Genomic DNA, 25,267 nt, shown 5'->3' on the forward strand with positions numbered 1-25,267 from the left:
CTGGCCTTCACCTACATCATCTGCTAAACCCACAGCATGGGATGCTGTGATCTCCCAACTACTATTTTTCAATGTTAGTCAATGTATTCACAGCTTGTTCCCCATCTGGGCATCAAACAGCACAGATGTAGAGGTCCACTCGAGAAACACTAAATATGGCAAAGGCTTACTAGGCTTATTGAATGAGTGGGCTTGAGGGAGAGGAAAGAGCAAGAGAGCGCGAGAACATGCGACCTATCGAAAGAGCTGAATCAAGAGAGGCGTTTCGGAACCATTCTCTGGGAGAGTAGACGCGACATTTGCCGCAAGTAATGTTAGAAAGGAGTGGAGCAAATGAGAACGAAAACTCTTATTTCGTGTGGATTACTTCTGGAAAAAGAAACCCCTACAAAAAGCGGAAACTAGTACAACATTAGAAACAACATACACAGATTGGAATAATACGGTAAAATAACACTGGTCACGGTATTTGTTAGCTATCACCCGTACTGCTGCTAAGGTTGTCACGCTACAGCTAGCTACTGTAGCCAAACCAGTATCATTTGTTAGGTTAGCTTCGACTCAGTTAGCTAGCTAACACAGCACTAAACAGTGCTAACTAGCTAGCTGACGTTATCATAAAAATAATGTTAGCTAGCTAGTTAATTAGCATAAATAATTAAGATTTACTGGCTGGTAGCGAGCCTTTCTAAATAACTTGGATTATCTAACTTGATGACTAGCTACTCCTTGTCATAAAACAGCAAACCATTAGCTACCTAGCATAGTTAGCAAGCTAACTGGTAAGTGTTAGTCACCAACCAGGCATCTCCTAAAACGCACGTGTCTTCGTAATGTATTTTATCCATTTGGCTAACTAGATACAATTAATCATTTAGCTAGCAATGCCTAGTATGCCAGACATTCATTGATTTGTGATAAGCTTGTCAACACTGCGCTCGTGATTCACGTTGGTTGTTGTTGACGTGGGGGATTCTCTTAGTCTGATTAATCACGCTGTAATGCACAATTAATTGGTATAACTACAGCCTGAGACATTTGTGTGCAAAATCGTGTAAATGTTCCTTACAAGCCAGAATGTTTAATAAAATTACATGTAAACTTACATGCTGACCAGACCGCTCGCATGTTGATTTTGTCCAGACGCGATCAGGACACGCAGGTTGAAATATCAAAACGAACTCTGAACCAACTATATTAATTTGGGTACAGGTCGAAAAGCATTAAAAATGTATGTCAATTTAGCTAGCTAATTTGTGCTGGGTTATAAACATTGGGTAGTTTAGTGGTTAAGAGCGTTGTGCCAGTAACCAAAAGGTCGCTGGTTCTAATCCCCGAGCCGACTAGGTGAAAAATCTGTCGATGTGCCCTTAAAAGGCACATAACCCTAATTGCTCCTGTAAATCGCTCTGAATAAGAGCGTCTGCTAAATGACTAAAATGTAATGTTATTTTCCCTGAAATGCACAATGTCCTACTCTGACAATTCAACCACATATAAAAGGGTAAACCGAGTTCGTTTCTTCTTTGGACTTTATATGGCAGTTGGCAACCAACTTTAAGGTGCATTACCGACTGGAGTGTGGACCTCAGTTCATCTTTCAATCACCACGTGGGTATATGCTCCTAAAAACCAATGAGGAGATGGGAGAGGCGGGACTTGCAGCGCATCAAGCGTTACAAATAGAACCAAGTTCTATTTTAGCGCCTGGGGCTACGCAGACAGTCGTTGATGTGTGCTAGCAGTGTTTGTGTAATGATTGAATAACATGTATGTGTACATTTACTTTGCAACGCACATGCTGACCCCACCCCTCGCGTCACGAACTTGGTTTACCCTTTTATCTGTGGATTAATTGTCGGAGTCTTGTGCATTTCAGGTAAAATAACAACCCAATGTTTATATCCCAGGACAAAGTAGCTAGCAAAAGCTAGCTAGCTAGCTAAATTGCCATAAATGTATAATGCTTTTCGACCTGTCCCCAAATTAATATAGTTAGTTCAGAGTTCGTTTTGATATTTCAACCTGCATGTCCTGATCGCCTCTGGTGTGGGTGGACAAAATCAACATGCGCAAGCGGTCTGGTCAGCATGTCACTCTATGGTTGTCTGTGCGGTTGGTCCTTCTCCTGCAAGAAATTTGAGACAAAATATCCAAGGGAAAGTATTGTTTACCTGACTTTTTTGAGAGCTGGTAGGTATATGGTTTGTTTCAGCTCCGAGGTAAAATTAGTTTTATGTTGGATATTCAGATTTCAATCTTTAACCACTATGGGATCCGTGTCCCGTATAAGAGACGGTTGAGCTAATGTGATTAGGATGGCTGTTGTGAGTAACAGCAAACTTTCCAGGACATAGACATTTCTCATATGGGCAGAAAGCTTAAATTCCTGTTAATTTAACTGCACTGTCCAATTTACAGTAGCTATTACAGTGAAAAAATACCATGCTATTGTTTGAGGAGAGTGCACAACAACAAAAAACTTAACACGGCAACTGGTTTGAAACATTCACCTCTGAAGGTAAATAATGTACTTACGTTCATTAATCTTGCTCTGAAGGGTCCCAGAGATAAAATGTAGCATAGTTTTGTTTGATAAAATCCATTTTTATATTCAATGTAGGAACTGGGTTCTACAGTTTGAACCCCTGCTGTCTCTGGCTCCACACCCACCCATCTAGATGTGTGAGAGTTAGTGTATAAGCTAATGATCCATCATGTATGACATTCCTTGGAGTGTGTAAACTTACGTTTTTTTATTACAATATAATTTTTGTATGTTCTCTATAGTTATGTACTTGAAAATATATCAGTTGACCAATTCTGCACATTTGGGCAGACTTTATACAAAATAGTCCAGTATTGCAATACATCACTGGATCAATCTGAAACTTTGCGCACACACTGCTGCCACCTAGTGGCCAAAATCTAAATTGCTCCTAAACTGCAATATTATATTCTGGCCTTTCTCTTGCATTTCAAAGATGATGGAACAAAATAATAATAATAGAAAACAATTTTTTTTTGTTTGAATTGTCTTTTACCAGATCTAATGTGTTATATTCTCCTACATTTAATTTCACATTTCCACAAACTTCAAAGTGTGTCCTTTCAAATGGTATTAAGAATATGCATATCCTTGCTTCAGGTCCTGAGCTACAGGCAGTTAGATTTGGGTATGTCATTTTAGGCGAGAAAAAAAAAAAAGGGTCAGATCCTTAAGAGGTAAAAAAAAAAAGTATATAAAAAGAAAAAGGTGTGGTGTTGTCCATCCTCGCCTGTTTCCGAATATACCATTTTCAAAGCCTCTACGAATCTGAGAGTGAAAGGGTGCGTTCTTAAATTCACTGGCTATCTACTCCGATTTCAGAGCACTCTCGTCTGTGTGTGCGAGAGCGCAGAATAACTGATGAATTTACAAACGAGCAACACCTGTTGAGTATGACCGGCAAAAAATGTAATTAGATTGTTGCCAGCAGCACAGTTAGTCACCAATGCTTTAGATAACATGAATTTTACTGCTAGGGCGAGTAAAATGGTCAGAGTAAGGTGTTCTCTCATCTGTGTCTGGAAGTAGCTAGCCAACTTTAGCCAGTTAGCTTGGGTCCTTGACTGCCGTTGTGAGATCAGGACGCTCAGATCAACCCTACTCCTCGGCCAGAGTGTCCAGTGTGCACTCTGAATGCTCCAAGAGCGAAACGCTCTGAATTTATGAATGGACAATATGACAACGCTCTGAATTTACGAACACAGCCGGTTTGTATTTTCAATGCTGACGCAATTCACATTCTGGCTTGCACAATATTTCAACAATGGCCGAGTTTAACCGAAGCACAGACCAAACGTTGTCCCACGCAATCAGCTGGCAAATTTCACAAGCACTTCCAGCTGATTGCAAGGGAATGCGCTCTGGTCAACAAAGTTTGGTTACATTCGGCTATTGTTTACATATTGTGCATCACATGAAATGCGTCAGGAGATGGAAAATACAAGGAACAGAACCTACCGGCGCCGCAAAAAGTTAGGTTAACCATAGGAAAGTGTTGTTTACCCATCTCAACTTCCTATCGCCAAAAGGACCAACAGCACGGACAACCTATAAAGTAAGTTTAAATATCATTATATTCAACCTTCTGGCTTGTAGAGAGTATTGATTATTTTTTACATCGACTTCTTTCAGATGGATATCCATGGAGTAACAATGGTAACAGTGATGCTTGGTTCAATAGCTATTGACAAGAGAATCGAATATCCAATATAAAATGAACTCTACCTAGGTGCCAAACGAACAATATACCTACCCGCTCTCTAAAAAGTTGGCTAAACACTACTTTCCTGTGGATATTTTGTCTCAAATTTTGAGCAGCAGAAGGACAAACCGCACAGACAATTTGGTAGAGAACATTTTAAATATATTTTTATTCAACATTCTGGCTTGTAAGGAACATTTACACAACTTTGCAGATTTGTAGTGCTTTTATGAGAAACAAACAGCTTTGTTGGCATATTATACAAAATGTATAAGCACAAATGAAAGGCTAGCTAACTATAGAACATGTTCTTGTTTGCCTGTAAATTACTTGCTTGCCTACTTTTATATGACATGTCTGAAAGTTGGGACAGAAGTGAAAGTTGTGCTGCACATAAAAATTCATAAAGAAATCAACAAAGGAATATCTCATGTCAGTGGGACAACCACTTTTCTTCTTTTTTGTTTTTTTTATGATGGGGCGGGGGGGTAGAAGGATTACTTTATACTATTCCAGGTATTCCTCAAAGAGGTAGGTTTTCAAGTATCTCCGGAAAGTGGTCAGTGACTCAGCTGTCCTGGCGTCGTGGGGGAGCTTATTCCACCATTGGGGTGCCAGAGCAGCGAATAGCTTTGACTGGGCTGAGCGGGAACTGTGCTTCCGTAGAGGTAGGGGAGCTAGCAGGCCAGAGGTGGATGAACGTAGTGCCCTCGTTTGGGTGTAGGGTCTGATCAGAGCCTGAAGGTAAGGAGGTGCCGTTCCCCTCACAGCTCCGTAGGCAAGCACCATGGTCTTGTAGTAGATGCGAGCCTCAACTGGAAGTCAGTGGAGTGTGCGGAGGAGCGGGGTGACATGAGAGAACTTGATAAGGTTGAACACCAGATGGGCTGTTGGATAAGTTGTAGGGGTTTAATGGCACAGGCAGGGAGCCCAGCCAACAGCGAGTTGCAGTAATCCAGACGGGAGATGACAAGTGCCTGGATTAGGACCTGTGCCGCTTTCTGTGTAAGGCAGGGTCGTACTCTCCGAATGTTGTAGAGCATGAACCTACAGGATCGGGTCACCACTTTGATGTTAGCGGAGAATGACAGGGTGTTGTCCATGGTCACGCGAAGGTTCTTTGCACTCTGGGAGGAGGACACAATGGAGTTGTCAACCGTGATGGCGAGATCATGGAGCGGGCAGTCCTTCCCCGGGAGGAAGAGCAGCTCCGTCTTGCCGAGGTTCAGCTTGAGGTGGTGATCTGACATCCACACTGATATGTCTGCCAGACATGCAGAGATGCGATTCGCCACCTGGTTATCAGAAGGGGGAAAGGAGAAAATTAATTGTGTGTCGTCTGCGTAGCAATGATAGGAGAGACCATGTGAGGATATGACACAGCCAAGTGACTTGGTGTATAGAGGGAATAGGAGAGGGCCTAGAACTGAGCCCTGGGGGACACCAGTGGTGAGAGCACGTGGTGCTGAGACAGATTCTCGCCATGCCACCTGGTAGGAGCGACCTGTCAGTTAGGACGCAATCCAAGAGTGAGCAGTGCCGGAGATGTCCAACTCGGAGAGGGTGGAGAGGAGGATCTGATGGTTCACAGTATCAAAGGCAGCGGATAGGTCTAGAAGGATAAGAGCAGAGGAGAGAGATTTAGCTTTAGCAGTGCGGAGAGCCTCCGTGACACAGAGAAGAGCAGTCTCAGTTGAATGACCAGTCTTGAAACCTGACTGGTTTTGATCAAGAAGGTCATTCTGAGAGAGATAGCAGGAGAGTTGGCTATAGACAGCACGCTCAAGAGTTGTTGACATCTGAGGGATCGAGTGTAGGTTTTTTGAGGAGGGGTGCAACTCTCGCTCTCTTGAAGACGGAAGGGACATGGCCAGCGGTCAAGGATGAGTTGATGAGCGAGGTGAGGTAAGGGAGAAGGTCTCCGGAAATGGTCTGGAGAAGAGAGGAGGGGATAGGGTCAAGCGGGCAGGTTGTTGGGCGGCCGGCCGTCACAAGTCGCAAGATTTCAATTGGAGAGCGAGGGGAGAAAGAAGTCAAAGCATAGGGTAGGGCAGTGTGAGCAGGACCAGCGGTGTCATTTGACTTAATAAATTAGGATCGTATGTCGTCAACCTTCTTTTTAAAATGGTTGACAAAGTCCTCCACAGAGAGGGAGGAGGGAGGGGGAGGAGGATTCAGCAGGGAGGAGAAGGTGGCAAAGAGCTTCCTAGGGTTAGAGGCAGAGGCTTGAAATTCAGAGTGGTAGAAAGTGGCTTTGGCAGCGGAAACAGGAGGGAGTGAAAAGATGACAGGTCCGCAGGGAGTCTAGTTTTCCTCCATTTCCGCTCGGCTGATCGGAGCCCTCCTCTGTGAGCTCGCAATGAGAATGAGTCGTCAAGCCATGGAGCAGGAGGGGAGGACCGAGCCGGCCGGGAGGATAGGGGACATAGAGAGTCAAAAGATGCAGAAAGGGAGGAGAGGAGGGTTGAGGAGGCAGAATCAGGAGATCGGAGGGAGAAGGATTTAGCAGAGGGAAGAGATTATAGGATGGAAGAGGAGAGAGTAGCGGGAGAGAGAGAGCGAAGGTTGCGACGGCACATTACCATCTGAGTAGGGGCAGAGTGAGTAGTGTTGGAGGAGAGCGAGAGAGAAAAGGATACAAAGTAGTGGTCGGAGACTTGGAGGGGAGTTGCAGTGAGATTAGTAGAAGAACAGCATCTAGTAAAGATGAGGTCAAGCGTATTGCCTGCCTTGTGAGTAGGTGGGGACGGTGAGAGGGTGAGGTCAAAAGAGGAAAGGAGTGGAAAGAAGGAGGCAGAGAGAAATGAGTCAAAGGCAGACGTAGGGAGGTTGAAGTCACCCAGAACTGTGAGGGGTGAGCCATCCTCAGGAAAGGAACTTATCAAGGCGTCAAGCTCATTGATGAACTCTCCAAGGGAACCTGGAGGGCGATAAATGACAAGGATGTTAAGCTTGAATGGGCTAGTGACTGTGACAGCATGGAATTCAATTGAGGAGATAGACAGATGGGTCAGGGGAGAAAGAGAGAATGTCCACTTGGGAGAGATGAGGATTCCTGTGCCACCACCGTGCTGACCAGATGCTCTCGGGTATGCGAGAACACATGGTTAGACGAGGAAAGAGCAGTAGGAGTAGCAGTGTTTTCTGTGGTAATTAATGTTTCCGTCAGCGCCAAGAAGTCTAGGGACTGGAGGGTAGCATAGGCTGAGATGAACTCTGCCTTGTTGGCCGCAAAACCAGAGGCTCCCAGAGACCTGGAACTCCACGTGGGTCGTGCGCGCAGGGACCACCAGATTAGAGTGGCAACAGCCACGTGGTGTGAAGCGTTTGTATGGCCTGTGCAGAGAGGAGAGAACAGGGATAGACAGATACATAGTTGACAGGCTACAGAAAACGGCTACAATAATGCAAAGGAGATCGGAATGAAATGAACTAAACATCTGGGAAAGCGAGAGAGCGGGGCCTCCCTCACTTACGTTTCACTGAAACACTCAAATATAACTCTCCCAACTTCCACTTTAGAAATTATAATTGTTGTAAACTACAGCGGTTCAATGTTTTCTAGGAATAGACTCTAACTTAGTTTATTCAGCTAGCTAACTTGGTACAGTATTCTTCCGTGAAAACCGTCCAGGGCACCGAATCCTATGACGCCATAGCCAACTAGCATGCCAGCCTCCAATAACAGGGTTTAGCACCAATACTCGGTTACAACAAACCACCAGTGTGTTAACACGCCAAGCAGATCATTAGTATCATTAGTGTCCGTGACCAACGGTGTGTAAAGTTTTGGGTTAGTTTTGACAGTTTGAGTGAGTCCGTCGTCAACTTATTCAGCCAGTTAGTTAGCTAGAATAGTCAGCATACTAGCTAGCCATTGCTCTCTGCCAACGAACCAACCCCTCCTCCCACGGCACGAACACACAGAGAGAGCCAAGCTAACGTTAACTAGTCACCCATGTCCCGAATTCCCTTGAACGACTCTGGTTACCAGTATGTAAAAACAAAACACAAATGTAGGTTATAACTTACCCTTAGTAGCTACTGTTAGTCAGTTAAGTGCAAAGCTAGCCACTGAATCGATTCAGCCAGTTCGCATCTATCCCAACGGAGAGAAAGCGTCTCCAAATATTAAAGCTAGGTCGTTCCAGCTATTGTTTAGTTAGCTCTCCAGGTAGCAACAAGCTAGCTACATTTCGAGTACAGTAGCTACTAACTACCTAACGTTAACACTTCAGATAATAAGGTTAGAAAAACAGCTGAATGGTAGGCAGCTAGCTGACATAATTACAGGTACTCTTAAGCGTGAAATAACATTGGAAACAACTATCCACAGTTGCTAATAGTTACCAGTAGCTACCCGCTAGGTAGTCCAGGTAGTGGGTTAGCTAGCCTCGTGCTTCACCGGGCTCAGCCGAATACAATACTTACCTACAATAATGACCTACAATAACCTACGATAACTACCTAGATAAACTACCTACAATACCTAACTATAATACCTACCTACAATCTAAATACATGGTTTAAGCTTTACTCAACACCATATAAGCCAAGCTTACCTCCCGCCAGAGAGAGACACAACCTCACCCGACGCCTCCGCCACTATCACTATCATGGTCAGAAAACAACTGAAATCTCTCTGTAGGATAAGTTATGGAATAGCAATTATTACACAATGTATTCAGAAATAATAATGCAGAGCAAACTCATATTTTAGCGTTAAAAGGTTTACTGACATTCATTTATAAGGGGTCTATCAGGGGCCTACATATATATGAGCCTCTTTTACAGTTAGCTCTACATATCAGACCACATCTTGATTGATTGATTCATATAAACATAGTGAAATTGCGCTGTAAGCATAATTTGAGGGAGCATGAAATTGGGGTAAGATGTTTTTCTTTATTGGCCCTTTGAGGCTCAGACCATAGTTAATAAGATCAAATCAAATTTTATTGACCACATGCGCCGAATACAACAGGTGTAGACATTACAGTGAAATGCTTACTTACAGCCCTTAACCAACAGTCGAGGTAATATGTACATGTGGGTAGAGTTAAAGTGACTATGCATAAATAATAAACAATGTAGCAGCAGCGTAAAAGAGGGGGATGGGGTTGTGGGGCAATGCAAATAGTCCAGGTAGCCATGATTAGCTGTTCAGGAGTCTTATGGTTTGGGGGTAGAAGCTGTTAAGAAGCCTTTTGGACCTAGACCTAGAGGTTGTTATCCTGGCACCACACGGCCAGGTCTCTGACCTCCTCCCTATAGGATGTCTCATCATTGTCAGTGATCAGGCCTACCACTGTTGTGTCATCGGCAAACTTAATGATGGTGTTGGAGTCGTGCCTGGCCATGCAGTCATGGGTGAACAGGGAGTACAGGAGGGGACTGAGCACACACCCCTGAGGGGCCCCCGTGTTGAGGATCAGCGTGACAGATGTGTTGTTACCTACCCTTACCACCTGGGGGCGGCCCGTCAGGAAGTCCAGGATCCAGTTGCAGAGGGAGCTGTTTAGTCCCAGGGTCCTTAGCTTAGTGATGAGCTTTGAGGGCACTATGGTGTTGAACACTGAGCTGTAGTCAATGAATAGCATTCTCATGTAGGTGTTTTTCTTGTCCGTGTGTGAAAGGGCAGTGTGGAGTGCAATAGAGATTGCATCATATGTGGATCCATTGGGGCGGTATGCAAATTGGAGTGGGTCTAGGGTTAATGGTGTTGATGTGAGCCATGACCAGCTTTTCAAAGCACTTCATGGCTACAGACGTGAGTGCTATGGGTCGGTAGTCATTTAGGCAGGTTATCTTAGTGTTCTTGGGCACAGGGACTATGGTGGTCTGCTTGAAACATGTTGGTATTACAGACTCAGTCAGGGACATGTTGAAAATGTCAGTGAAGACACTTGCCAGTTGGTCAGCGCATGCTCAGAGTACACGTCCTGATAATCCGTCTGGCCCTGCGGCCTTGTGAATGTTGACCTGCTTAAAAGTCTTACTCCCATCGGCTACGGAGAGCGTGATCACATAGTCATCCGGAACAGCTGATGCTCTCATGCATGCTTCAGTGTTGCTTGCCTCGAAACAAGCATAGAAGTGATTAAGCTTGTCTGGTAGGCTTGTGTCACTGGGCAGCTCGAGGCTGTGCTTCCCTTTGTAGTCGGTAATAGTTTTCAAGCCCTTCCACATCCGACGAGCGTCAGAACCGGTGTAGTACAATTCAATCTTAGTCCTGTATTGACTCTTTGCCTGTTTGATGGTTCGTCGGAGGGCATAGCGGGATTTCTTATAAGCGTCCGGGTTAGACTCCCGCTCCTTGAAAGCGGCAGCTCTACCCTTTTGCTCAGTGCGGATGTTGCCTGTAATCCATGGCTTTTGGTTGGGGTATGTACGTACGGTCACTGTGGGGACGACGTCATCGATGCACTTATTGATGAAGCCAGTGACTGATGTGGTGATGCAATCGGACGAATCCCGGAACATATTCCAGTCTGTGCTAGCAAAACAGTCCTGTAGCTTAGCATTTGCGTCATTTGACCACTTTCTTATTAACCGAGTCACTGGTGCTTCCTGCTTTAGTTTTTGCTGATAAGCAGGAGGATAGAGTTATGGTCAGATTTGCCAAATGGAGGGCGAGGGAGAGCTTTGTACGCATATCTGTGTGTGGAGTAAAGGTGGTCTATAGTTTTTTCCCCCTCTCGTTGCACATTTAACATGCTGGTAGAACGGACTTAAGTTTCCCTGCATTAAAGTCCCTGGCCACTAGGAGCGCTGCATCTGGATGAGTGTTTTCCTGTTTACTAATAGCCTTATACAGCTCATTGAGTGCAATCTTAGTGCCAGCATCGGTTTGTGGTGGTAAATAGACAGCTACAAAAAATATAAATGAAAACTCTCTTGGTAAATAGTGTGGTCTATAGGTTATCATGAGATACTCTACCTCAGGCGAGCAAAACCTCGAGACTTCCTTAGTATTAGTTTTTATGCACCAGCTGTTGTTTACAAATATACACAGACCGCCACCCCTTATGGAGTCAGCCGTTCTATCCTGCCGATGTAGCGTATATCCCACCAGCTGTATGTTATCCATGTCGTCATTCAGCCACGACTCGGTGAAACATAAGATATTACAGTTTTTAATGTCCCGTTAGTAGGATAACCGTAATCTTAGGTCATCCAATTTATTCTCAAATGATTGAACATTGGTTAATAGGATTGATGGAAGAGGCAGTTTACTTGCTCGCCGTCGGATCCTTACAAGGCAGCCCGACCTACGTCCACGATATCTCCGTCTCTTTCTCATGCGAATGACGGGGATTTGGGCCTTGTCGGGTGTCTGTAGGATATCCTTTGCGTCCGACTCGTTGAAGAAAAAATCTTAGTCCAATACGAGGTGAGTAATCGCTGTCCTGATATCCAGAAGCTCTTTTTGGTCATAAGAGACGGTGGCATAAACATGTACAGAATAAATTACAAATAACGCGAAAAACCACACATAAAAATACAATTGGTTAGAGTGCTGTAAAAGTCAAGTGCATGCTTTCTGTTGTGATATTAAATGCCAGAGACCAGGCCAAGTGTTTAATTACTATATAAGGCCTGAGGGAAATTAGCTCCAAATGCCATTCAGAGGATATTTGAATAATATGAAATGCTGGTGGTGTTTATTGAACAAGGTCAAGCCGCTCTGATGGGCATTTTGAGTAAAATAAATAGTCTAGATTAATAATATTTCTGTGGAATCGTCTTACAATCGAATATCAAATTCTGATTACGGCAAGAGTGCCTAGATCAGGGCTCTCCAACCGTGTTCCTGGAGAGCTACCCTCTTGTAGGTTTTCACTCCAACCCCAGTTGTAACTAACCTGATTCAGCTTATCAACCAGCAAATTATTAGAATCAGGTGCGCTAGATTGGGGTTGGAGGAAAAACCTACAGGACGGTAGCTCTCCGAAACAGGGTTGGAGAGCCCTGGCCTAGAGAACAGTTTGTTAAAGATGATATTTTTGACTTTAAAAAAAAGCTGTGGTTTCATCTACGATTGGCTGCAATACAGCTACTATCTGCCTTGAGATGGTTTCTTCTGAGTTGATTGTGTCATGCATCATTATATGCCAAGCATATTACAAACACTTCCTATAAATTGAGTAAATCCATAATGCTCTATGTAGCAGCCTAAATAGCCTGTTTATTTTGTGCTTATTGATGCATCATTGAATGCTTCTCTGCTCAAGACCGACAAGAAACTGAGGAGGTGGGAGAACCTCTTTTATTATTGTAGTCTAAAGGTTTCCCCTGAATAGTGATGTGTGTTGTTGTTGAAGTGCAGTCCAGTCTCGCTCCTCTATTAAACAGGATCATCTGATCCAAGCAGGGATTGAGTTCACCAAGTCAGCTGCTAATCAAAGGTAGTGTGAGAAGAGGTGGTTTAGCCTTTTAAAACCTGTTAAATGTAGATTACCGCCTAAATAGACATACCCAAAAGTAATTATTTATCATGAGAGGGCCATAAACAATACCTAGTAATGCTTATACTGCCAGAAATATTCAAATCTCACCTTTCTGTTAAAAGTAGTTATAAATTACTGAGCTGTAGTCACTTTTGAGGACACAAGCTCAAGTGCACAGTACGAATATGAAAAATAATACCCCCCCCCCCATTCAACAAAAGTGGGGGAATAAGGCTTGAAATGCTTTCTAAATATAGTAACAATCAAATTCTAATCATCTTACTATAAGATTTCACCTAAACTGTATAATAAATATAATCATACTTAGTGACAGTACAAAATTGAACCATTTCAAATAACTGATGACAGATAATTATCTGCAGAGCGTCCTATGAGCAAAGCGGGGACTCCATTCAAATGTCAGCAGACTCGTTACAACTTCAGCTTTAGGTAGTGCTTTCTGAGATTGTTTCGGTTCAATTACGTTTTTTTCGATTTCAGTTTCAATAATTTTTTAAAACATGAAGCACTATGCATTATGTGGATTGAATGCTGTAACAACACAGAATAAAATAATTAATACAAGTCCCATGATGGTAGTGACTGCCCATTACTGCGTATCACCTATTAACCATCATTTATTCACATTACTTTACTTTAATAAAATATTTCAGTTCTCGTGTATATTATATTTGTTTTATTTGATGACCTTATTTCATTCCAAGTCATTATCTCATCTCTATAGAGCTGCTGTCTGAGAAATCACTATTTTAGTAGTTCTTTAAAGTAAATAAGGCATTTTTATGACTGCTGAATACAAACTATCAATCACTTAGATAAAGTATTTTCAGGTAGAGATGCCTCACGAAGCAACTACTCTCTATCCCTCTCCATCGCACATCCTTCTGTCTCTTTTACATAGCAGGTGTGAAAGAAACACAAAGACCGGACAAGTAGGTGCACAATGGATTGTGTTCATTGTAGTTCATGACCAAATTTTACGCGCTAAACTATGTAGAATATTGGCCTGTTGGAACCTACAACTCCCTACTACATTGCACAGTTCGGGCTAGATCAGATTTATCTCTAGAGAAACTTCACAATGTGCACATTGAGCTCACAGAAAAAAACAACTAACAAAATGGAATTCAATTAATTCAATCGACGTCGGTCAATTAGTTGTTTTAAAACCTAAAAATAGCCTACATTTCGGTTAATCGCTCAGCACTAGCTTTAAGCAAGAAGTGATTTCGTCCCTCTGTGACCAATAGAAAGTGGTATTGTTTCAGTTTTACAAAATTATTTAATATTTTTCCATGTTAAGAGCTCTAAATCCGTCTGAGAATATCACAGAGAGAAGGGACTGCTATCGCTGCATTCCCTACAGTCTCCCGTTTCATATGCCGTATTGCGAGCGGGGCTCTGAGGTTCACAGCCAGAAGAAATCGATTATTTGTTTGGATAGGCCAGAAAATGTGACATGTTGCTCCCTATGCAAATGAGATGTCAGATTTCACATACTCCATCTCAGTTCAGAGCTGAAAGCGGCATCTGAAGCGGGACAACCAGCTCTTTCACGGAGTGTACAGCAATTTATGTTGCTTTCACAGAGCGATCTGTACACAAATGTCGGTAGGAACCGGTCCAGAACTGCTCAGTCCCCTAAATAGGGCACTTCACATCTAAGTTAAGTCCAGTCTCAGAGCAACCACGACACTGCCTGTCACCTGGACTCAGTCAGTCTAGTGGTTTGGATGGGGAAGGGTTAACCGTGCGTGTGAGTAGGGCTGGCACAATTTCCGTACAATTGTTGTAACCGATGGTTATGGATGAAGACGGGTATTAAAATAATGACGTTTTTTAACGAACAGCTGACTGAAGAAATTCATTGTTTGCTACAACACCTTGCGTGTAGTGTTGCATGGTATACCAAAACTTACAGTGCATTCGGAAAGTATTCACACCCTTTGACTTTTTCCACATTTTGTTACGTTACAGCCTTATTCTTAAATTGATTAAGTTCATTTTTTCCCTCATCAATCTACACAGAATACCCCATAATGACAGTGGAAACAGACTTTTAGAAATGTTTGCACATTTATTATAAATAAAAAACCAAAATATCTTATTTACATAAGTATTCAGACCCTTTGCTATGAGACTTCAATTGATTGGACATGATTGGACTGTCTATATAAGGTCCCACAGTTGACCGTGCATGTCAGAGCAAAAACCAAGCCATGAGGTCGAAAGAATTGGTCGTAGAGCTCTGAGACAGGATTGTGACGAGGCACAGATCTGGGGAAGGGTACCTAAACATCGAAGGTCCCCAAGAACACGGTGGCCTCCATCATTCTTAAATGGAAGAAGTTTGGAACCACCAAGACTCTTCCTAGAGCTGGCCACCCAGCCAAACTGAGCAATCGGGGGAGAAGGGCCTTGGTCAGGGGGGTGACCAAGAACTCGATGGTCACTCTGACAGAGCTCCAGAGTTCGTCTGTGGAGATGGGAGAACCTTCTAAAAGGACAACCATCTCTGCAGTACTCCACCAATCAGGCCTTTATGGTAGAGTGGCCAGACAGAAGCCACTCCTCAGTAAAAGGCACATGACAGCCCGCTTGGATTTGGCCAAAATGCACCTAAAGGACTATGAGACCATGAAACAAGATTCTCTGGTCTGATGAAACCAAGAATGAACTCTTTGGCCTGAATGCCAAGAGTCACGTCTGGAGGAAATCTGGCACCATCCCTAAAGGTGAAGCATGGTGGTGGCAGCATCTTGCTGTGGGGATGCTTTTCAGCGGCAGGGACTGGGAGGCTAGTCAGGATCGAGGGAAAGATGAACGGAGCAAAGTATAGAGAGATCCTTGATGAAAATCTGCTCCAGAGCGCTCAGGACCTCAGACTGGGGCAAAGGTTCACCTTCCAACAGGACAACGACCCTAAGCACACAGCCAAGACAACGCAGGAGTGGCTTCGGGACAAGTCTCTGAATGTCCTTGAATGTCCTTGAACGGAAATATCACATTTACATAAGTATTCAGACGCTTTACTCAGTACTTTGTTAAAGCACCTTTGGCAGCGATTAAAGCGTCGAGTCCTCTTGGGTATGACGCTACAAGCTTGGCACACCTGTATTTGGGGAGTTTCTACCATTCTTCTCTGCAGATCCTCTCAAGTTCTGTCAGGTTGGATGGGGAGCGTCGCTGCACAGTCATGGTTATATTACATAAGAACAATGGTGCAACACAGCGACCACAATCCAACACTTATTCCGGTTTTGGATAGTGGTCGCTGTCCGCGGTTCTGAAACACATTAGTGCGCTGTTGAATTGGCACCTTTACCTAGATCATGTTGCTTTGTGCATAATAGCAAAGTTATCCAGCATATTGGTGTTGAGAACAATGTGGCGGAGGCAGCAGCATTTACATTTACATTTACGTAATTTAGCAGACGCTCTTATCCAGAGCGACTTACAGTTAGCATGAATGAGGAGATGAGAAAACAGCCCTTGCCTTATTGTCTAAGAAAAGTGAGGAGAGAGGAAATCTCAATTTAATTAGGTCTATAATCAATAGCCTAACTGTTAAATGTGCCTTGCTTTATAAATCATCAGTATATCTACAGAAATAAGACAGATAGTGCTTATGTTGCCTGTTTGAGTGTTTGTTTAATAGCCTACTGATTCCGTGAGCACTAAGCCTCATGCAACGACATGTCAAGTAGAACATTTCACAAATTCGACTGTTTTTAATCTTTACTTTGTGATCCTTGAATAATTTGCTTAAACAATAAATAAACCATTCCATTTCGGAAATTGCATTCACAAATTAATGCAACTGTTTTTAGACTTTGCTGTAATAAAGGCTTAACAGAAAACATTACAACAGACTCTCTGGTACGCTTATAATTTATTTAGTGTTGTTTACATTGTTCCAAATGGTCAGAAAAATTATATTGTAATCTATACAGCACCTGTTTGGCACACATAATATGCACGCAGCGCTTGCTCCTTACCTTTTTCTTGATCTCCAGTATTTTCCACAACTAGTGACATTTATTCCACACATCTGACTTCCCCTTTACCTCCTGATTAACCAGTAAAAATTCCCCCGTTTTGAGTTTATTTGTCACGTCCTCTGCATCCATTTTGCTGTCACATGTGTTACGGTGTTCAGAATGAGTTATAACCAATGTATTGATGTGATGATGATATGCTATAGGTCAGGCCCTATTGTGCCCTATTCAGACGGGATTCGTTTTATTGGGGGAGGTCGGTAATGTAATTATGTGCACGAGCACAAAACACCACATCTGTAATTTTAGTCCCGTCCGAATCTGCTATGTCAGTAATTGTTACATGGCAGGAGAGTAACAATTCCAGCCAGAATACCCAAGTGTTTTTGGGCGAACTCCAAGGTCCTCTGATAATACTAGTCCCGTGCGAATCGACGTCCCTGTGTTTTGAGAGAAATGTCTGAGTTTGAGAGGTGTTGCTCGCGGTTTGCTCAAGAAAACAATAACTAATTCGATAAATTGAACTAAGTGCTGCGCATAAGCTTTATATGAATGGCCCACATGTAGCCTATCAACTTTCACAGTGAATGCTTTTGTTGATATGTTTTGAACATATTAATTGAATATTGCCAAATGCATCAGTAGAAAATATTGAGCCTATTTAATGCAACCCTTGCTGTTAATAGATCACAAAGCAGCATACAACTGACCTAAACGTTTGGAAATGATAAGTTAACTTTCTCATCCATAGCCTTAAAACACATGTCAAGCGCAATGCACTGTTTAGCTCAAATTTGAAGGCTGGGGGGCATTTAGGACGTACTGCGGGTCGCTAAAATATCCTAATGATTATGATCACACTTCCTCAATTCAAATATTATGGCAACACTATACCAAAGATGGTTTGGTATGGTTTAGAAACTTGGGAACCAAGCTCGAGGTATCAGTATCACCTGGACATGTTGAAATATGGTATCTTCACGCATATAATAAAAACCTCCAGGCTTCTGTCATAACTGTCAATTTTTTTTATTTTTTTATTTCAAATCAAATAAAATTGTATTTGTCACATGCGCCGAATAAAACAGGTGTAGACCTGACAGTGAAATGCTTACTTGCAAGCCCTTAACCAACAATGCAATTTTAAGAAAGAATACCAAAAAAAAACACAAAAAAACATAAAATTAAAATAGAAAAAGTAATTAAAGTAACAAATAATTAAAGAGCAGCAGTAAAATAACAATAGCTAGGCTATATACAGGGGGTACCGGTACCGAGTCAATGTGCGGGGGCACCGGTTAGTCGAGGTAATTGAGGTAATAGGTACATGTAGGTAGAGTTATTAAAGTGACTATGCATAGATAATTAACAGAGTAGCAGCAGTTTAGAAGCTTCTTGGACCTAGACTTGGCGCTCCGGTACCCCTTGCCGTGCGGTAAGAGAGAGAACAGTCTATGACTAGGGTGGCTGGAGTCTTACAATTTTTAGGGCCTTCCTCTGACACCGCCTGGTATATAGGTTTTGTCGTGTCCTCATCACGACTGTCTTGGTGTGCTTGGACCATGTTAGTTTGTTGGTGATGTGGACACCAAGGAACTTGAAGCTCTCAACCTGCTCCACTACAGCCCCATCGATGAAAATGGGGGCGTGCTCGGCCCTCTTCTTTTTCCTGTAGTCCACAATCATCTCCTTTGTCTTGATCACGTTGAGGGAGAGGTTGTTGTCCTGGCACCACACGGCCAGGTCTCTGACCTCCTCCATATAGGCTATCTCATTGTTGTCGGTGATCAGGCCTACCACTGTTGTGTCATCAGCAAACTTAATGATGGTGTTGGAGTTGTGCCTGGCCATGCAGTTATGAGTGAACAGGGAGTACAGGAGGGGACTGAGCACGCACCCCTAAGGGGCCCCCGTGTTGAGGATCAGTGTGGCAGATGTGTTGTTACCTACCCTTACCACCTGGGCGTGGCCCGTCAGGAAGTCCAGGATCCAGTTGCAGAGGGAGGTGTTTAGTCCCAGGGTCCTTAGCTTAGTGATGAGCTTTGAAGTCACTATGGTGTTGAACGCTGAGCTGTAGTCAATGAATAGCATTCTCACATAGGTGTTCCTTTTGTCCAGGTGTGAAAGGGCAGTGTGGAGCGCAATAGAGATTGCATCATCTATGGATCTGTTGGGGCGGTATGCAAATTAGAGTGGGTCTACGGTTTCTGGGATAATGGTGTTGATGAATGCCATGACCAGCCTTTCAAAGCACTTCATGGCTACAGACGAGATTGCTACGGTCGGTAGTCATTTAGGCAGGTTACCTTAGTGTAAGGGACTATGGTGGTTTGCTTGAAACATGTTGGTATTACAGACTCAGACAGTGAGAGGTTGAAAATGTCAGTGAAGACATTTGCCAGTTGGTCAGCGCATGCTCGGAGTACACGTCCTGGTAATCCATCTGGCCCTGCGGCCTTGTGAATGTTGACCTGTTTAAAGGTCTTACTCACATTGGCTATGGAGCGTGATCACACAGTCGTCCGGAACAGCTGATGGTCTCATGTATATTTCAGTGTTACTTGCCTCGAAGCGAGCATAGAAGTAATTTAGCTCGTCTGGTAGGCTCGTGTCACTGGGCAGCTCGTGGCTGTGCTTACCTTTGTAGTCCGTAATAGTTTGCAAGCCCAGCCACATCCGACGAGCGTCGGAGCCGATGTAGTACGATTCGATCTTAGTCCATGGTTCGTCGAAGGGCATAGCGGGATTTCTTATAAGCTTCTAGGTTATAGTGGGCAATTTGGAAAAAAACGAATCCTGTCTGAATCGTCCTCTGGAATAACAGACATTCTGGAGTAATAATTACATAACCAACGTTTTTTAATAATACTAGTCCTTTGAGAATAGGTATTTGGTCACGTCCATGCGATACATACAAGTGTCATGTAAAGAGAGCAAGGGTTGGGGGAATAGGGAATGTTTTTCCTAAACAAATGTGGGATTTCGCTAACAGAACTTTTCAGTCAGAAATGACTAATTATGTTGTAGCTTCTGCAACACGGATAAACACTTGATGTTCTGTGGTGGTCGCTGCAGCAGAGAGAAGAGAGCGACAACGGTTGCTAGTCACACAATCACTCGCTGTCTTTTTTTTTAACACAGCTCCGCAAGTCTGAGCCGGGCCCGGCACAATCAAATAAATTGCTGGTCGGACGCCCTGTAGTCCTTTGTATGTCTTAATTATTTAATCAAAGAGTGTGCTTAAAGCATCAGACATTCTCAGTGAATATAGTTGATTTGATTAAAATACATAGGATGTGTCAATATATATAAAGATACCCGCGAAAAATTTTGACCAATCGGTTGGTCGGAAGAACAGACGCCTCTTGGTCGACCAAGATTATTTTTTGGGTCGGGGACAGCCCTAGGCCTAATGCATTATCACAGCATATTGGCTATATGCCTGGCCTGCCAATATTCTTCTCAGACCATATTATGCTTAGAAACTCGAACTTTGATAACAAAATATATCAGTTGGTGTAGCACTTGAAAGGCACAGCTGAGCATAAATTGAAATAATTGTATTTTTTATTTTACTGGACTGATGAACTGCATCTGATGGTCATGGTGCTTTCAAATCAAATTGTATTGGTCATATACACGTGTTTAGCAGATGTTATTGCGGGTGTAGCGAAATGCTTGTATTTCTAGCTCCGACAGTGCAGTATATCTAGCAAGTAATATCTAACAATTTCTCAACATATACCCAATACACACAAATCTAAGTAAAGCAATGGAATTAAGAATATATAAATATATGGACGAGCAATGTCAGAGCGGCATAGAATAACATACAGTAGAATAATATAGAATACAGTATATACATATGAGATGAGTAATGCAAGATATGTAAACATTATTAAAGTGTTCCATTTCTTAAAGTGGCCAGTGATTTCTAGTCTATGTCTATAGGCAGCAGCCTCTAATGTGCTAGTGATGGCTATTTAACAGTCTGATGGCCTTGAGATAGAAGCTGTTTTTCAGTCTCTCGGTCCCAGCTTTGATGCACCTGTACTGACCTGGCCTTCTGGATGATAGTGGGGTGAACAGGCAGTGGCTAGGGTGGTTGTTGTCCTTGATGATCTTTTTGGCCTTCCTGTGACATCGGGTGCTGTAGGTGTCCTGGAGGGCTGGTAGTTTGCTCCCGGTAAACCGTTGGGCAGACCGCACCACCCTCTGGAGAGCCCTGTGGTTGCGGGCGGTGCAGCTTCCGTACCAGGCGGTGATACAGCCCGACAGGATGCTCTCAATTGTGCGTCTGTAAAAGTTTGTGAGGGTTTTAGGTGCCAAGACAAATATATTCAGCCTCCTGAGGTTGAAGAGGCGCTGTTGCGCCTTCTTCACCACACTGTCAGTGTGGGTGGACCATTTCAGTTTGTCATTGATGTGTATGCGGAGGGACTTGAAGCTTTCCACCTTCTCCACTGCGGTCCCGTCGATGTGGATAGGGGCGTGCACCCTCTGCTGTTTCCTGAAGTCGACGATCATCTCCTTTGTTTTGTTGACTTTGAGTGAGAGGTTATTTTCCTGGCACCACACTCTGAGAGCCCTCACCTCCTCCCTGTAGGCTGTCTCGTCATTGTTGGTAATCAAGCCTACTACTGTTGTGTCGTCTGCAAACTTGATGATTGAGTTGGAGGCATGCTTGGCCACGCAGTCATGGGTGAACAGGGAGTGCAGGAGGGGGCTGAGCACGCACACTTGTGAGGCCCCTGTGTTGAGGATCAGCGTAGTGGAGGTGTTGTTTCCTACCTTCACCACCTGGGGACGGCCCGTCAGGAAGTCAAGGACCCAGTTGCACAGGGCGGGGTTCAGACCCAGGGCCTCGAGCTTAATGATGAGCTTGGAGGGTACTAAGGTGTTGAATGCTGAGCTATAGTCAATTAACAGAATTCTTACAAACAGTTGAAGTCAGAAGTTTACATACACATCCATTTACAGTGAGGGGAAAAAAGTATTTGATCCCCTGCTGATTTTGTACGTTTGCCCACTGACAAAGAAATTATCATCCTATAATTTTAATGGTAGGTTTATTTGAACAGTGAGATCCACATTGAACAAAAAAATCCAGAAAAACGCATGTCAAAAATGTTATAAATTGATTTGCATTTTAATGAGGGAAATAAGTATTTGACCCCCTCTCAATCAAAGATTTCTGGCTCCCAGTTGTCTTTTATACAGGTAACGAGCTGAGATTAGGAGCACACTCTTAAAGGGAGTGCTCCTAATTTCAGTTTGTTACCTGTATAAAAGACACCTGTCCACAGAAGCAATCAATCAATCAGATTCCAAACTCTCCAGCATGGCCAAGACCAAAGAGCTCTCCAAGGATGTCAGGGACAAGATTGTAGACCTACACAAGGCTGGAATGGGCTACAAGACCATCGCCAAGCAGCTTGGTGAGAAGGTGACAACAGTTGGTGCGATTATTCGCAAAGAAACACAAAAGAACTGTCAATCTCCCTCGGCCTGAGGCTCCATGCAAGATCTCACCTCGTGGAGTTGCAATGATCATGAGAATGGTGAGGAATCAGCCCAGAACTACACGGGAGGATCTTGTCAATGATCTCAAGGCAGCTGGGACCATAGTAACCAAGAAAACTATTGATAACACACTACGCCTTGAAGGACTGAAATCCTGCAGCGCCCGCAAGGTCCCCCTGCTCAAGAAAGCACATATACAGGCCCGTCTGAAGTTTGCCAATGAACATCTGAATGATTCAGAGGAGAACTGGGTGAAAGTGTTGTGGTCAGATGAGACCAAAATCGAGCTCTTTGGCATCAACTCAACTCGCCGTGTTTGGAGGAGGAATGCTGCCTATGACCCCAAGAACACCATCCTCACCGTCAAACATGGAGGTGGAAACATTATGCTTTGGGGGTGTTTTTCTGCTAAGGGGACAGGACAACTTCACCGCATCAAAGGGACGATGGACGGGGCCATGTACCGTCAAATCTTGGGTGAGAACCTCCTTCCCTCAGCCAGGGCATTGAAAATGGGTCATGGATGGGTATTCCAGCATGACAATGACCCAAAACACACGGCCAAGGCAACAAAGGAGTGGCTAAAGAAGAAGCACATGAAGGTCCTGCAGTGGCCTAGCCAGTCTCCAGACCTTAATCCCATAGAAAATCTGTGGAGGGAGCTGAAGGTTCGAGTTGCCAAACGTCAGGCTCGAAACCTTAATGGCTTGGAGAAGATCTGCAAAGAGGAGTGGGACAATATCCCTCCTGAGATGTGTGCAAACCTGGTGGCCAACTACAAGAAATGTCTGACCTCTGTGATTGCCAACAAGGGTTTTTCCACCAAGTACTAAGTCATGTTTTGCAGAGGGGTCAAATACTTATTTCTCTCATTAAAATGCATATCCATTTATAACATTTTTGACATGCGTTTTTCTGGATTTTTTTGTTGTTATTCTGTCTTTCACTGTTCAAATAAACCTACCATTAAAATTATAGACTGATCATTTATTTGTCAGTGGGCAAACGTACAAAATCAGCAGGGGATCAAATCCTTTTTTCCCTCACTGTAGGTAGTGCTGGGGGAGAATATCGCTACAGTTACATATCGGGATATTATTTTTGAGGATATATCGTATCGTCTTGACAGTATCGCAATATTATTTTTGCACTAGTAGGCTGTACCTGCTCCAACACTACAGTATTTTTTTCTTCATAGCTTGTTCTCCATCTTATTAAATAGGGAGCCAATATGTTTTCAGCACTTTTATTTCCATGACTGATCAAAACTCATTTTCTCACGTCTCTCGTCCCTCTTCAGCAGACATGTGGTGAGCATTATGTTTGGAACACCGAATCGCAATAAAATCACAGTATTGAATCGCAATACATATAGAATTGTGAGAATCGCAATACATATCGTATCGGCACCGAAGTATCGTGATATTGTATCTTGATGTCCCTGGCAATTCCAAGCCCTTGGAATATGCCTACTAATTGTAGACTAAAGCCTGTATCTTACCTACTTCCACCTAATGTCAAGCCAAAATGGCTGCATTTCAACATAAACATGATTTCATAGAAGTGGCATGAGGCTGGTATGTCCTGGCACACCTTTGTAAACACTTAAGTTGACATGCAGAACACAAAGGGAAATATGGAGCAGTCACCGTGAAACTGCCTCCCAGGCCTAGTCCCTCTTTCCGTCCTTGCTCACTGAATGAGTAACAACAGCTGTCTGGCATTTCTTGCTCACTGGATTCCTAGTGGACTGCACCTGGTAGATTCCGTGCAAGGCGAATGTTATGGTTGACTCAAACGGTCCAATGGAGTGGCATGATCCACTGCAGCTGTCTTCGAGAGAAGCCTCTTAATGAATCTCATAATGAAAGTAGCATTGAGTTGGACACACAGCCGCTTTGGTCCTGGCCTGATGTTGAGAAAATACCTACAGTACAGTTGACTGAGATTGCCAGATGGAAAGGCCTTGGGTTCAGGTTAGGACACGTGAGAAGAGAGCATGCCCTGTTATTGCTAAGACAAAGCACACCACACACTGAAGGAATCTACTTCAGATTGGGATTATGACGCTGTGTCAATTTACACCAGACAATGCAGGATACTTTATATTTTGAAAATGGCATTGCAGCACTCCAATATTAATAGGTCGAAGCCCGTTATAAATTCATAGTTTTGTTTCCTTCTGTATCTAGGCAAGGCTATATGTTTTCTTGCACTATGGTTGATCTCAGTATTTGTGGAGGCATGTTTATTGGTTAGTAGCAGTGTTTGTGGTTTGCTAGAAGCTCTTGAGGTTATTGATTCTGAAATCTAATTTTCTTATCTGCTCTTATTAAAAATAATCTGTCTGTCACTGTGGCAACAAAAGATGTCTGCACCTAGTTTAAAGGCCCAGTGCAGTCAATCTATTTTTTCCTGTGTTTTTTATCATATTGTACAACAGCTGATGAAACTAACACTAATTTTATTTTTATATAATTGTTATTTCCTGATAGTTGCAGGTTGAAAAAACAATCTACACAGGACCTCCTTATAAGCAGGTTTGCATGGGCGGCAGTTTTGGCTTTCCATAGTGACATCACCGTGCGGTAAATTGGTTTGGCTACATCAACTGAGCAGCAACAGATCCAGTAGCCTGCGGTCACAATGCTTCAATTCTCATGCCCATTACACAGTGAAGGCTATGGTGATCAGTGTGTGTACACACACACACCACAGCTGTCTCTAACATATTTTGGACAAAGTTGTGGAACTCGTTACTCAAAGGGGGAGTCTAGGGTGTATGGGGGGTGCTCCTGTGGCTGGCCCAGGGGTTAATGGGGTCTGGCGGCGAGACTGATCCTAAAGCTGTCACTGTGTGGAGCTCACCAGGACCAGAGCAGTATTTATGGAGAGGAGTTTTCATTAGACTGGGCAGAGGGCCCACTTTGTTTAGTGGGAGAGGTCCTCAGCTTGGCCTCAGTAGACATGAATTTAAATGGTGAAATGCTTGTAAAGATAGGCTACAGAAATTGGGCAGATGTCG

At 43.4% G+C, this 25,267-nt stretch overlaps 1 protein-coding gene across 1 annotated transcript in view; it reads left to right on the forward strand.

Annotated features, from left to right (window-relative positions):
- The first annotated feature begins 295 nt into the window (after nucleotides 1-295).
- Nucleotides 296-25,267, forward strand: part of LOC121584775 (nuclear receptor corepressor 2-like) — a 204,824-nt gene continuing 179,852 nt past the window's right edge. Inside the window, exon 1 of the mRNA XM_045225707.1 lies at nucleotides 296-445. The gene's annotated coding sequence lies outside the window, so the exon portion shown is untranslated. The remainder of the gene's footprint in view (nucleotides 446-25,267) is intronic.

Source organism: Coregonus clupeaformis, chromosome 16 (assembly GCF_020615455.1).
Source record: "Coregonus clupeaformis isolate EN_2021a chromosome 16, ASM2061545v1, whole genome shotgun sequence".
In the NCBI taxonomy this organism is placed as follows: domain Eukaryota; kingdom Metazoa; phylum Chordata; class Actinopteri; order Salmoniformes; family Salmonidae; genus Coregonus; species Coregonus clupeaformis.